The sequence below is a fragment of the Notamacropus eugenii genome, chromosome 6 (genome assembly GCF_028372415.1).
Source record: "Notamacropus eugenii isolate mMacEug1 chromosome 6, mMacEug1.pri_v2, whole genome shotgun sequence".
Lineage (NCBI taxonomy): Eukaryota > Metazoa > Chordata > Mammalia > Diprotodontia > Macropodidae > Notamacropus > Notamacropus eugenii.
The window spans coordinates 332142542-332157656 of record NC_092877.1 but is presented as its reverse complement, the minus strand read 5'-3'; the positions used below and the strand labels follow the sequence as shown (position 1 = coordinate 332157656).

The 15115-nt window shown below is 38.2% G+C and overlaps 1 protein-coding gene across 1 annotated transcript in view; it reads left to right on the top strand.

The window, feature by feature from the left end:
• The window catches only part of SLC9A9 (solute carrier family 9 member A9), a 727593-nt gene that overhangs the window by 27840 nt on the left and 684638 nt on the right, over window positions 1-15115 (top strand). The window lies entirely within an intron of this gene.

The following is a 15115-nucleotide window of genomic DNA, read 5'->3' as shown; positions in this document are numbered from 1 at the left end:
GATTTTATTGAGATTTAGCCAGTGAATTTCCATCTGCTTTTATGTCAGTCAGTTGTTTTTGCCAACTAATCAGAGTTGCATTTTTAAATTTTATTTTTAATTTATAGAATAAAACATGCATTTCTATAACATAGCACCAAAATAAAAATGATTGCACATGAAACAGTAGATTTACTATGCACAATTTCTCTTTTTTTCCTTTTTTCTCACTCCCCCAAGATGGCTACTATTAGGCACAAATAGGCATATGTGTATAAAATTATTCTGTACATGCTTCTATTTATCAGTACTTTTTCTGGATGCAGATAGAATCTTTCTCTTTATGTCCTTTATAGTTAATTTGGGCATTTAAAATGGTCAAAGTAACTTATTCACTCTAAGTCATTCTTAAACAATATTGCTGTTACTGTTACCGTTCATTCTGCCCATTTTGCATTTTTTAGCAAATACTTTCAAAACCCATTGAAGTTTCATTTGGAATGTTAAAAAATAAACAGTTTAGAAAGTTTTGTTCCCAAGTTTTTTTTTAATTGTGCAGATATGAGAATTTTTAGATGTAGTATACTTCACATTGTCCAATAAAGCCCATAATGATGGGATAAGAACTGGACCTGAAATTTCATTGTTGTGGCCCGCAGCACTTGAGTGTGGCCTGAACCAGTTTATCAGATTAAAATGTAATTTCTATCTGTTTTGTAAAATATATACATACATGTATATAAAACCACATAAGACATATATGTGTATATGTGTGTGTGGTATTAATGTGCATAATATTTTTGTATTGTAGTACATGCACATAATTTATTAATAAGTAGATATACTGGGAGCATATATATTTTATTTTTTACTGATAAGGTGCTTATTACTGTTCAGTCATTTCAGTCATGTTTGATTTGTTGTGACCTCATTTCCTTCTTCAGCTCATTTTACAGATGAGGAAACTGAAGCAAACAGGGTTAAGTGACTTGCCCAGGGTCACACAACTAGAAAGATGTCTGAGGTCAGATTTAGACTCAAGAAGATGAGTCTTCCTAACTCCAGGTGTGGCACTCTGTCCACCTAACTGCCTAACTGTTTGGGTAGGGGATCAAAAAAGTTTGGAGATCTCTTGTCCTTGGAGATCACTGTGCTGACAGGGGCCCTTATGTATAATTATTGGCCCTCATTTCCATCGGCATTTGACATCACTGACCCAAGATACTCAAAAGACCAAGTCCCTTGCTCACAATCATATTTTGTCAGAGACTATATAAGATTCCAGTCTTCTGAACTTTGAGACCAACTGTCTATCCTCTATAACATCTTCTCTCTTGATAGAAATGAGGGGCATTAAATGACAAAGATAATGAAGGAAATATTTCCAAACACCTATTTTCCAAATGCTTTTTCTAGGTTTTAGCATAGTATGTGCATGGCACATAGTAGGCACTTAATAAATGTTTATTGACTGAATCCACAGGACTTTCAAAAATCAGTCATTTTCTTAGTCATTGTTGAAATGTCTCTTTTCCTTTCAAGGGACAGATTAGGTTTATTTTCTCAAAAACATTAAAGGTAGCACAATATTGACAGTCATTTGTTCTCACAGAAAAAGCAGCAGATTTGGGACACTTTGATTTTTATAACAAAGAAAAATGCACAATTCCTCTTTCAGTTTGACAGCCCTTTTAAGCATTTGTCATAAGAAAATCAGAACAACTCTGTATGGTACCACAGAAGAGTTTCATGGTCGTGCATCATTCCTTTCACTTTGATTCAGTCTTTAAAGTGGCTGATGAAGAGCTCATGGAAAGGAGTAGGAGAAGCATCTGCGCTTTTCAGGTTGTGTGTGTCTGCATCACTGTTGCTAGTATCATTAGTATGATCAGTATTGGTATTAATAGTATTATCTTTAATCTGCACTTTCTTTGCAGGGATCTTTCACATTACTTGTCTATCTTGTGTCAATTACGAAAGTAAATGCTAGATAATATAATCTGGTAATCCATTTAACTGGACACACCTAAACTAAACTATTTTACCATGTTCTGAGAAGGACTGGAGAAGTGGGACTGTAACTGGCCTTGACTCTTGAGCTATGGAATTCCTAACTTCCCTCAGGGATCCTCATTGACTATATGTGGACATATGACCATCTCATATACAGACTGAGTGAAGCTCCTGGTGTCAGTCAATATAGTAAACATTACCAAGACTTAATCTCTTTCTAATATTTGGAAAAAATATAAAGTCTCTTTTTTTGTATGTTCCAGTAGATCACCTTGCATACCTCCTGGGGTACATGTATACCACCTTGAAGAACATTGTTCCACAAAGCAGGACACTATTCAATGTTCATAGAATTGAATTATGCCTCGTAGACAATCCCCCCATTGTTAGCTTTACACTTGTAAAATTCTGGATGAATGCCTAAGGAAAAATCAGAGGCATATAATCATAATTCACATTTTTGCATCACAGTTTACCAAGCATTTTCTTGGCAACACCCCTATGAAAGAGATGCTCTAAGTATCACCACCATTCTCATTTTATAGATGAGGAAACTGATATTCACGTTGCTGAAGTGACTTGCACAGGATTGCAAAACTAAAAAGTTATGTAGTCAGGACTTGTTCAGGACTTGTGACCCTTTGTTCAGGACTTGTGACTCCACAGCAAGCTGCTTCTTGCACAAATTTGCCTCTACTTGATGCAGAATGGTAGAACTACATCTGCTGATACACACAAAGTTGCCAATTGATTGTTTATAAGTAACATGGAGGTGTTTTCCAGAACATGTGAAATTTTCAAGTAGCACTTGATCTCAGCATATCTCTCTACCCTATCATTTCAGAAAAAAGGAAACATTCATTCAGTGGGCATTTATGAGTACCTACTATGTGAATGGTATCATGCTTGGCACTCAGATTTAATGATTAAAATCTATAGTATTTTGGCAGCAAGCCCTCGTTTCACCAATGTAGATAGCAACCCCACTTTGCTTAGTAGATGATCTATGAGAAGCAGTGGCCAAAACAGCTCCTCACCAAGTTAAGTAGCTAACTTCTTAGTGATGAAGCTGTATGAACTTAGCAAGGCTGGTCCTAGAATGCTGAGTCCATCATACGCAATCTTAAACTTAGTAGGGATTACTAAAGCCTATCCTCTGCTGGAATTGACCTTACTTAGCTCAGTTTCACTTCCAAACCATGGGGAGGCAACAAAACACCCCTTCCCATTTTTTTGTTAATTTTAGAGATTCTTGATTTTTCGTTGAATTCTTGATTCTCCAAGTGAATTTTGATATTTTTTCAAGCTTTATAAAATAATCCTTTGTAGGTTTGATTGGCATAACAGTGTAGGACCAAATTAATTTAGGATATATATCTGAGTACTCCTTTCTGAGTGGGGCCTTTCCAATCCTTCTCTGCCCCCACCCCCAACTTTTCATGATTTTTTCTTCCAAACTTACCTTGGAATTACTTTGTAAATGGAGTCCCAAAAGTCTTAGCACAATCTTAAGGTTTAAATGTTTGAAACTACACTAAGATTTTTGGTACATCATGTATATATATTGTATGTGCCTATATATGTGTATTAGATATATCTTATATTGTCCTCCCTTATTCCCATGAGAATTTGAGGACAATGATTTTGATTGTTTTTGAATGGCAGCAGCAGTAATATCTAGTAGTAGTAGTAGTAGTAGTAGTAGTAGTAGTAGTAGTAGTAGTAGTAGTAGTAGATCAGAGCAGTCAGTAGCAGTCGTAGCAACAGCAGCAGTGAATTTGGTAGAGATCAAGTATCACTCTACTACTTGGTGTTTTATTCAGTAATTAGTACAATACTGTATAATGTTATATAACAATCCAGATAATTTATAACTATGTGTCTATAGTCTATATTTCGTACAGATTATGTAGAGTGTTTGCAGAGTGACTCCCAAAGCCTTATTTCTTAATTGCTGCACATGCAAATTCTTGGTCTTTGTGACATTTTTGTCAGATCAATAATGAGGCTCGAGCTTCTATCCACCTACTGAGGCTGGTTTGTCTACCAGTTTACTCTGCTACTCTGAAAATGAGATCTTTTGTTCCGAGGTCAGTAGTATAGGACCAAGCAGAACAAGTTGACAGGCTTCTGTTTATGCTGTATGAATCTTGTATGTACCTATTTATTTATGGATCGTTTCTCACCTTCTAGAAAGTAAACTCCTTGAATTCACAAGTTCTTTTTGCCTTTCTCTGAATACTTAGCACTCAACAAGTACCTGGCACATAGATGAATAAATACTAGTTGACAGAGTGACCATTTCTTCTTCCACTCAATATCCTTTCAAATGCTTGCCTTCTCCCCTTCAGTATAAGCATCCTTGGTTCCTTTAAAGACTCCTCAAACAATGTGACTTCTGCTCCTGGTGTGGGGAAGTAAAAAGGCATCAGAGGACATGCATTTGAATCCTGGCTCCGTCACTTACTACCAAATGACCTTGGACCAGTTATTTAGTTTCTCTAAGCCTCAGCTTCTTCATTTACTGTAAAAAAAGAGGTGCTAGGACCAGATCACTTCCATGGTCCCTTTCAGCTTAAAATCTGTGACCAGGCAATCTCCACAGAAGCCTGATTGTCCTCTTATGGACAGTCTCTATCTTGTCATTGTTGTTCTTAAAATGTCATCACTATACTAAACACGGAATTCCATAGAGAATAATACAGTGAGAATATTTCTTCCCTAGTTCTTGACACTATTCTCCTCTTGGGGCAGCCAGGTGGCACAGTTAGTAAACTGCTGGCCATAACAGTCAAGAGGAACTAAGTTCAAATCCAACCTGAGATACTTACCATCTGTATGACCCTGGGCAAGTCACTTAACCCTGTTTGCCTCAGTTTCCTTATCTGTAAAAATGAGCTGGAGAAGGAATGGCAAACCACCCCAGTGTTTTAGCCAAAGAAACCCCAAATGGGATCACAAATGTTCAGACATGACTAAATAACAACAAATCTAATGCTCTCTACGATCACATTAGCTTTTTAGAGGGTGCCATATTGAATTGTTGACTCATTTTCTGTTGATTGAAATCTTAGATCTTTGTCAAAGGAAAACTCATACCACTCCTGTCTTATACTGGTGAGGTTGATATGCTGAAGTTGATTTAGATGAAAGACTAAAGATGTAATCAATATCCTAGATATTTGACACTGTTTAAGCCAAAGAAGCCTGGGTTCTTGACTGTGTTTGTCAGTTGTCATATGAATGTTTTCTAAGCCTAAGTACCTTTTATTCCTTCCAAATTATCTCAGTGAGTGTATATGTGTACACATACACACACACATTGTGTATGTGTGTATATGGTATTTTCTATTGGGATCAAGTGATCAAGAATGGACTTATAATTGGAGAAACTGAGGCAAATATGACTTGCCTAAAATCACACAGCTTATAGTTGTCTGAGACAGAATTTGAACTCATCTTCCTGACTCTAGGTCCTGGATTCCTGCATCCTCACATAGTTTAGTATACTTTAAGCTCAGATATCATTTTAGAACAAAAGTTGAAGAACCTTTGATTCACTGAAAAATAGAACCAGCTTCAGCAGTGGACTAGTGGCAAATCAGACAGGAAGAGTAAGAAGCAGAGTCACGAAGTAGGATTTCCTGCATTGAGCAGGACCCACAGCTCGTAAGGACGGCTGAACAATAAGAATGTTGAGGCTGGATTCTTTATGGCTTTTTTTCGATGATCTCTGAACTTACCATTTTATCTCCCGTCCCCATGCCTAGAATGCACTACATCCTCAGTTCTGCTTCTCAGAATTTCTAGCTTCCTTCAAAGATCAGGTTAGATAGTGCCTCCTATAAGAAGCCTTTCTGAAGTCCCCTGTTATCAGTGCTTTTCTCCCTCCTCTAATTTTATATTCTATATACATTTTGTTATATTCAGTTTCATGAGTCATTCCATCAAAGCTTTAAAGTTGAAAAGAACTTTAGAGAATGTAGCAATAGATATAAGCCCTATATGCCAACTAACGTTTATACAGCTCTCAAAGATTTACAAACCATTTCACAAATATCTCATTTAATTTCTAAAGCATGTCTGTGACATATATATTATTGCACTCCTGTTTTATGGATAATGAAACTGAGGCTGGCAGAGCACAAATGACTTTCCCAACTGTGCAAAGCTAGAAAGTATTTAAGTCAGGATTTGAACTCAAGTCTTTCTGATTCCAAGTCCAGCATTCTATGCACCTTGCCGCAGCAGAACAGTTCTTGCCCTCAAGGAGATTATATTCTAATGAACTGAGTTATAATGCATCACCAATATTTTATAGAAGAGGAGATTAAGGCCCAGAGAGATTAAGAAATGTGCCCAAAGTGACATGACTAAGAGAGATGGGATTAAAGCCAAAGTTTTCTTGCTCAAAAATTCAGTATTTGGGTACATGCTGTATTGGCACTATGGGACATAAATTTCTTTTAAAAATATTTATCTATTTATTCATTCACTTATTTTTAGCCTTTATTTTTTACACTTTGAGTGTTTTTTACATTTTGAGAATTAGTAGTATTCTCTGCCTCATTTCTGCCCCTCCCCCACCCATTGAGAAGAATCTCCAGTAGTATCCAGTAGCAGCAGCAGCAGTGGCATATTAGTAGTATATACTGTATATATATATTATAGGCATACATATGTATTTGTATATACCATACGTATTATTATGCTATATATTAGCATATACTAAGGTGGCAGCAGCAGCAGCAGCACTAGTAGTGGAAGCAGGAGTGCCTGCCAAATAAATGCTTCATAAATGTTGATTGATTCATTCCATGAGAACTCTACAGCTATCTGAAACCAGATCTTATGTTCAAAGGTTCTAAATAGAATCATAGGACCATAGAATTAGAGTGGGAAGGAAGCTTAGACGTCATCTAGTTTAATCCTCTTATTCTGCAGATAGGGAGACGGAGACTCAAAGAATGAAAATTGCTTGTCAAGGTTGCCCAGCTACAAAGTGGCAGAAATGGGAGATGAGCTTGGGTCCTGGGTCTCCAAGTCCCATTCTCATTCCCACTGCGCCACTTTGCCTTCAAATGTCAGTAAATGTCTCTGATCTCAGTCTTCTGCCACCCCAAAATAGTGAGCTAAACTACTGAGGTTCCCCAGAAACCACACAAAGTGCACACATGGAAAAAACTCTCTAGAGGATGGGGTTAAGGTCTGGTCTCCCCAAGAGAACACACAGAGAGCCACACAACTTACTAAGAAGGATAAAGGGACATGAAATCCTAAACTACTATGAGTTGCAGGTACACCTCAGAATCCTGATTATTATTAAGTTGTGTTTGACTCTTCATGATCCCATTTTGGGCTCTTCTTGGCAGAGATACTGGAGTGGTTTGCCATTTCCTTCTCCAGCTTATTTTACAGATGAGGAAAGTATGGCAAACAGGATTGAGTGACTTGCCTAGGATCACACAGCTAGTAAGTGTCTGAGGTCAGGTTTGAACTCATGAAGATGATTCTTCCTGACTTCAGGTCCAGCACTCTATCCACCATGCTACCTAGCTGCCCATGGACCCCATCCTGGATCATGTTCCAAGTCACAATGATCGGCCAAATGTATCTCGTGCCTGAAACTGATCTCTAATGTCAGCCCTAGCAGACTGCTAGTACAAGGCTTTATACACTAATTTAATCGCCATTCTTACCACTTCTCTCTCCACACTCCCAGAATCATCCCAAACTGACATGGGCACTTCCCACTTTTATATTGTTTTTCCTGTCACTGATAACCCCCATGTCAGAGTAGAAATGTCTGATTACTGCATGTCCACAACTCTTCTGACTTAATGACAACAAAGTTATTGTTACTGTCATCTCAATCTTTTCATCTTTTTTTTCTATAGGATTCAAATAGAAACAAGGATAGAAAAAAATCACTATCCTATTCTTATATATTTAATATTCTACAGAGTATTTTATTGCTGGACAAAATAACTGGGCTGTTTTTTAGCTGAATACAAGTAATCCAATTTAAGCTTATACTCTGTAGTCTGAGAACGTTTTTGGTACAGCTCCTAGGATGGTGAGGATAATACGCACCTTCTTCTCATGTGACTGATCTCTTCAGCCAACTCCTTGTATTTGGAAAGTTTTTTTCTTTGCATGTAATAATAATAATGATAATGTTAGCTACATTTGTATACTATGGTAAGGTCCCCATTGTGGACATATATTTTCTCATGTAGCTGGGAGATTAAATATTCGGATTGGTGACATCTATTAAAAATATTCTTCAGTTTATTGGTTGAGTTCTCCCACATGCATTTGACCTACTCGATTCTGTTTGTGTAGGTACTTGGTAGGTGGCAAACTTTTAGAGCTACAATGATGGGTTGCACAGTTTTGACTGTTTCTTTTCATTATAAGCATTGATCACTAAGTCTGATCCTTAAAGATAACCTTTCTGCAATTTGGGGTGGCAGTGCCCTGGTCCCAAGTTGCCAATAAAACTCCCCTATTTGCTTAACCCAATCCACATGAGTCAACCATTTATCTGGTGCTTCTTTGTCCATATATTATTGGTTCAGTTTGTGTCGAAGTTGCCCATGGAGGGACTTTCAGTTGCACTTGTGGTTCTCGGTCATTTCGTAGACTCTGTCTGGAAGTAAGCCACTTTCAATCACAGCCAACAAATCGAGTGCCCATTAATCACCCTGTACTGTTTCTCCATGAATTAATATATATTAATCCCTAAAGTATTTGCATAGGCTTTTTTATCTGTATATCATGTGTATATCATACAATATCTATCAACCTCTCTCCTCTTTGGAATGGAGTGGTAAGCTTTCTATAGCTGCTTTAAGGAGATTAGTCCTGTGCTTTGTATGGGTATTTGTTAGGATACTTTCCAAATCTCGTATGGTCCATTTTAAAGTTCCCATGGTATCCATTAAGACTGATTTCTACCCAGGTATTAATTGCTTCAAACATATTTATTCCCATTCAGCTTTAATTCCAGGATGTCAGTAAGTCTCTTAATGTTTTTGGCCTTCTTCTTGACATCTTTATGACTTTATGCATGACAGCTTTTTACCTGGAGGAGACCAGGGCATTTGTAAGGATCTCCATTGCCAAATAGTTCAGTGTGACCTCCAGATTCATGCTGTAAGCTTTCAGCCATGTCATTTCATGTGTTAACAGTTTTATACTTACCAAAGTCCAAATGACATTTTGATAGAATTGCATAAAGGTTCCATGAGATAAAGGAGCTACTTAAGGTATTTTTTCCAGTGGAATCCTATGGCTTGATGTCATCTATATATGTCAGGAGATTAATAAGGTGTTTTTGTTTAACTGCTTCCTTAATTTGATAGCCATATTTCTTTCCATTTAGGCTAGATAATAATGGATTTAAGGCTAGGCAGAACCATAATGGGCTTAAACTGTCACCCTGAAAATGCTATGCTTTGTCTGATTTCTTCTTCATACTATTGTGTTGGTCATATGTCAATTCAAGTTAACAAGCATGTATTAAGCTTTCATGATGGGCCAGGTACTATGCTAAGCACCAAGGATACAAATACAGAAAAACAGAAAGGCAGTCCCTACTCTCAATGAGCTTACATTCTCTTGGGTGGATGATAATACGTATGTAGGAGGAAGCTGAAAAGCAAGGGGGTAACAAAGAGAAGGTAGCCTCTAGAGAGAATGGGGGAAAAGTCTGGAGAATCAGGAATGGAGCAGGGAGAGGAGTGAAAGAGTCAGTACGGGGATGGTCCTTGTGGTTGATGTTGTTGTTCATTTGTGACCCCATTTGGGGGCTTCCTTTGGCAAAGATACTGGAGTGATGTGCTATTTCCTTCTCTAGCACATTTTATAGATGAGGAAACTGAGGCAAACAGAGTGAAGTGATTGCCCAGGGTCACACAGTTTGTAAGTATCTGAAGCCAGATTTGAACTTAGGAAGATGAGTCTTCCTGACTTCAGGCTTGGCACTCTATCCACTTTGTCACCTAGCTGCCCATAAGCTGGTCCTTATAATTCTTCAAAATGGCAGTTCTTAATGGAACTTATCAATCAGCAAATGGGACCTCAGAGGTTGAAGGATCTTCTAGGTTGAAGGTAAGGGGAAGTCCAGAGAATCAGAAGTATTTTAAAATAAACAACAGTTTTCCAGGTGGACATAAAAAAAACCTCTAGCATTCTCAATACACTTGAGTCAATTTTATGTATATGTGACTAAGCCATAATATGGAACTTATTCAAAAAGATTTGTGATAACCAACAAAGGTAGTACATATATTACAGTACTTTCAGGCATCTTGTTCAATAATCATCAAATCAATGTTCCTCTTTATATCCCTGAGACTTTTTGGTGCATTATTTTTGCTCATTGACCAATATGTTGTTTTAATTTTGTTGATACAAGCTTTTGCATACTTTATATAAAGTATGGTGTATATTTAATGACAAAATATTTTGAGAGCTATATGGTCTATATTTTGAGAGGTCAATCATGTTTTTTATCCCTTGGGAATAGTTTTATGAAAACCTTTTCAGAAAGGTGGGATTAGATTTATGTCTTGAGAGGAAACTAGTAAAACCCCTTGCTGATAATAAATGCAACACTGAAACATTTAAACCAATTATTGTAGATCTTATCCAACCTTGCAGTTTTCCATTTTTGAGGAGAGGCTAAAATTTCCAGCACCCTCTTTAATGTAACTTTAGCTTCATTCATTATATCGGTAGTTGGTAAGCTTTCTATTTCTTGTTTGATCCACCCTGCCTCTTCTGTTGTTGTTAGACTTCTTGCCACCATAGAGAAGAACAGAAATTTTCAACATCCTCCTTCTTAAGAGAGTCTTTCGTGTCTCAGTCTTCTATAGTGACATCATCCTCAATCACAGGAACTTAGTGCTAGAGCTGGAAGAGACCTTTAAAGTTTGTTTAATGCAACACCTTCATTTTACAATGAGAAAACAGATTCTCAGGAAGTAACTTGCCCAAGGTCACACAGGTAGTAAGTGGAAGAAAAAAGATTTGTACTCAAGCCTCCTGACACCAAATCCAGTCTTCTTTCTATTATACCATCCTGCTGCCACCATTTCTGACTGTGAACCTCAGAGTTCAAGTGGGTAAGGCAAACTATCTTATCTGTCTGCTCCAGGGTCATAGCAGAGGAGCTTTTATTTCTCAGTCACTCAACCAATAAGTATAACAACTAAGATAAAAATTAAACAAATATTGCTTACTGTGTACAAAACATTGTGCTAAGGGCTGGAGACACAAATAAATAGTAAGATAGTAGCTGCTCTCAAGGTGTTCTCATTCTAATGGGGGAGAAAAGATTTGCAGGAGGTTTTAACCACAGGATAGAGGGAAAGGCCCAATGGGCTTTATATCGCATTAGCCAGGCAGATGGTAATGCAGCTTGCTTACTGTCATTTCCACAGCCAAAACCACATCTGTTTTTGAAATTCAACCATTTGACTATGCCAAGACTTTGGAGGGGAGAATTTTGTTTTCTGTTTTTTAGTAGCCATGACTGCTGAAGAGGTGGAGGCTGCAGTGTCTGAAAATGCTGTTGCTGGGTCCATCTCCACAGAGAGTGCTTTTCTGAGTAATGACTTTGAGCCAGGGTGGTAGGTCCAGTGGCCTAGAAAGCTGAGTACTGTTGTTGCTAGGACTCTTGGGTACTGGGTCCGGTGCTTTTCCTGCCACAGTCTTAGGGGATATAGCAACTTTGATTTGACCCACCTGGTACATGCAGCTTCCTGACCATCCCTCAAGGTACACTGATACATTAAGATACCTTGTCCTCCTGTTTGTGGCAGCCAAGGGGATTAATGATGGTGATGGTGGGAATGGTGGAAACCCATCTCAGTGGGGGTCGTTGCTCTTACATGGCTAAGGGAATTGAATTGAAAGCAAGGTTGGTGGACTAGAGAGCACTCTGTTCCCTGGGCTCTTGGGCCAATTAGTGACAATTGATCAACAGGAGAGATTTAGTTTAAGCATGCTTTGGGGACAGACAACTGAAGCCTTTTGATTCTCTCCTTTCTCTCTTTTCATCCTATAAAGCAACCCACAACTCATCCTAGCCAGCACTTTACCCTCCCTCTTTTCTAGGTAGATTAGCCTCTCTCTTGCCATGCCTTTCCCCCTCCCACCATGTCAATGACCAGTAATAATTGGGGTGCTACCTTTTCTTTCCACAAGTTATAGAAAGACCATGAGATCTTGAATCCTGTGGGTTAGAGTAGCTGACCTCTGAGGTCTTTTTTACCTTTGAGAGTCTTCCTTTCCCTCACCCCAAGTTACTATAAAAACATTCCCCTTCCCACTCAACTGAATTTAATTATTTCTTATATTATTTTCACATCATGAATTGCACAGTTGATTTGAGGGTGTAGTTCACATTATTTGCCTCAATTAGTGCTGCTTGCCTGGGGCATTGTATGCCAAAATTGCTAGCTTAATATCTGAAGGGTTATCACGTGGAAGACATGCTTGTTCTATTTGCTCCAGAGGCTAAAGCCAGAGACAGTGGATTGAATATACAAAGAAGACAATTTGAGCTTAAAATTTCCTAAGAATCAAAGCTCATTGAAAGGAGAATGGGATTCCTCAAGAGCTGGAGGTCTTCAAGGGAGGCTGGACAACCATGTATCCTGTCTGTTATCTGGGGAATTTCTTTCATGTATAAGTTAGACGGCATGCTTCTCAGATTCCTTCCATCTCTGAAATTCTGACCTTATGGATGTGATGATGGGTTGGAACTTGGGGACCGGGTTTTCCTACCAACTCTACCACTAATGACTTGGTCCATAAGTACCAAGTCACTTCCCCTATCATCTGGTCCTCAGTTTCCATCTCTTATGGAATGTGATAGTAAGGTTCCCTCTGTGTTCTAATATAGTACATTTCTGTAGAGTGGAGTTATAGTGCCTTTGCGATTGATCATAAAAAAATAGACTTATTCTATTGATTTTCCAATGCTGCATTTATTCTTATGTTTTTGTCTTTATATGTAAAAGAACAGAGAAAGGTTTGAGAGAAGTCTAAAGTGAATTTCGTAGCAACTGAGCCTCAATTAGCATTTCCCTTCACTTGAACCTCCTTTAGTTCCCTAATGAGCTCTCTCCCAGTTGAGGAACCTCTTAATGGGCAAAGGACAAGGTGAGATCTTTGGTTTTCAACTTTGAAAACTCTATAATACACTTGCACTAATGTGGATTCAACTGCATGGAAGGATTGGGCTGATTTCAACTCATGAGAGAGATTTGTCTCTTGGGTCAAAATTATGGGTTTGAATATCATTGGATGTGAAAACTTTGCCCATCAATCCACAAACATTTTGTAATCATCTCTGATGGTCAACCAGTCAGTCAATACACATTTAATAAGCCACTACTATGTGCCAGGCATTGTACTAAGTGCTGGGGATAGGGCAAAAGACAGTCCCTGCTTTCAAGTAGTCCACCATCTAATGGCAGCAACCACACTCAAACAACAATGCTGGAACAAGATATATAAAAGATAATTTGAAAATCATCCACAGAGGAAAGGCATTGGCATTAAGGAAGATAGAAAGACTTCATTTAGATAATGGGATTTTCATTAAGCTAGGAGTGGACCCAACTAACATTTTTTAAATGCTTACTATGTACCAGGCACCATATCATGAAGATAAAAAGATACAATTGAAATGGTTTCTGTCCTCAAGAAGCTTATATTCTGTTGAGGGAGATAACATGTACGTACATAGGTATGTACAAAATAAATACAAGGCACATCTTTTTTAGGGTAGGGCATGAAGAGGAAGGAAACAAGAAAGGCTTCAAGTGGACGGTAGTGTTTGAGCAGAGCTTTTTGAAGGAAACCAGGGATTCTAAGAAAGATTCTTATGTTAACATAAGGAATTTTGCAGAAATTACTTGTGCATCTCTTTACCCAATAGGCAACCATCACAGAGTTATGGCTTGGGAAGAAATTAAATTCTGGCCTACAGTCTCTTGGAATAAGGATTTATTTGGGGCCAGACTCTTCCCATTCCAGTCTGTCATTTACTCAACTGTCAAACTGATCTCCCTAAAGCTCATATCTGATCACGCCATCCTCTTACTCAACGAACATGGTGGTTCCATATTGTTTTCAGGATCAAATGTAACATCCTTGGACTTTTTAAAACACCTCCACAATCTGACCTCTTCCTACCTGCCCAGTTTTCTTACTTTCCATTTACTCTACATTCCAATGACAATTCCTTCTTACTCTTCTTTGATCACACTCCAGTCTAGCTCCTAACTCCATTCCTTTCCACTGGCTGTCCCCTATTCCTGGAATGCTTTCTCCCCTTGCCTCTATCTCCTTGTGTCCACAATTTCCTTCAAAACTCAGCACAAATCTCATCTCCTACAGGAGGCCTTTCCTGGTCTAGTTTTCTCCATACTCTCCCCAACCTAGCACCTTCCCTCTGAGATTACCTTCCATCTACAGTGCTTTTATCAATATATTTTGTATGTACCTACTTATTTACATGTTGTATTCCCCATTAGAATTTGAGCTTCTTGAGGACAGGAACTGGTTCATATTTTTCTTTGAAAACCCAGTGTCTGGCACATAGTAAGTATTTAATAATTGCTTATCAGGTACTCTGCTCCTAGCTCCCATCAAGTCCCTGCTTAAATCCCTCTTTGCCTTTCTTTGTAACTTCAGAATTTAGCACAATGCCTATCACAAAGTAAATTCATAATAAATGCTTCTTAACTGATTGAGCAGAAGAGATATGAGTGGGGTTGAGATGTCTCTGAGATCCCCTATGATAACATTCATTAGGAATGTTCAGATATCTCATTAGGCTTTGTAGTAAGTTAGTAGACATGGCTTCAACCAAAGAATGAGTAATTGACATGGCCTCAGTCAAAGCTTAAGTAGCTCTTCCACCAGGACTTAAAATCCCTTCCTTATACCTTTAGGATACAATAGTCTAATCCTACTCATCTCTGTGTACTAGGGACATCTTAACAGACTGGAAGTTCCAGGGGACTGTGTGTTCATCCTTTGTTGCCAAAGAAGACTATGCAATCAGAGAAATGATGACATGACTTGCACTTGACTTTGTTTT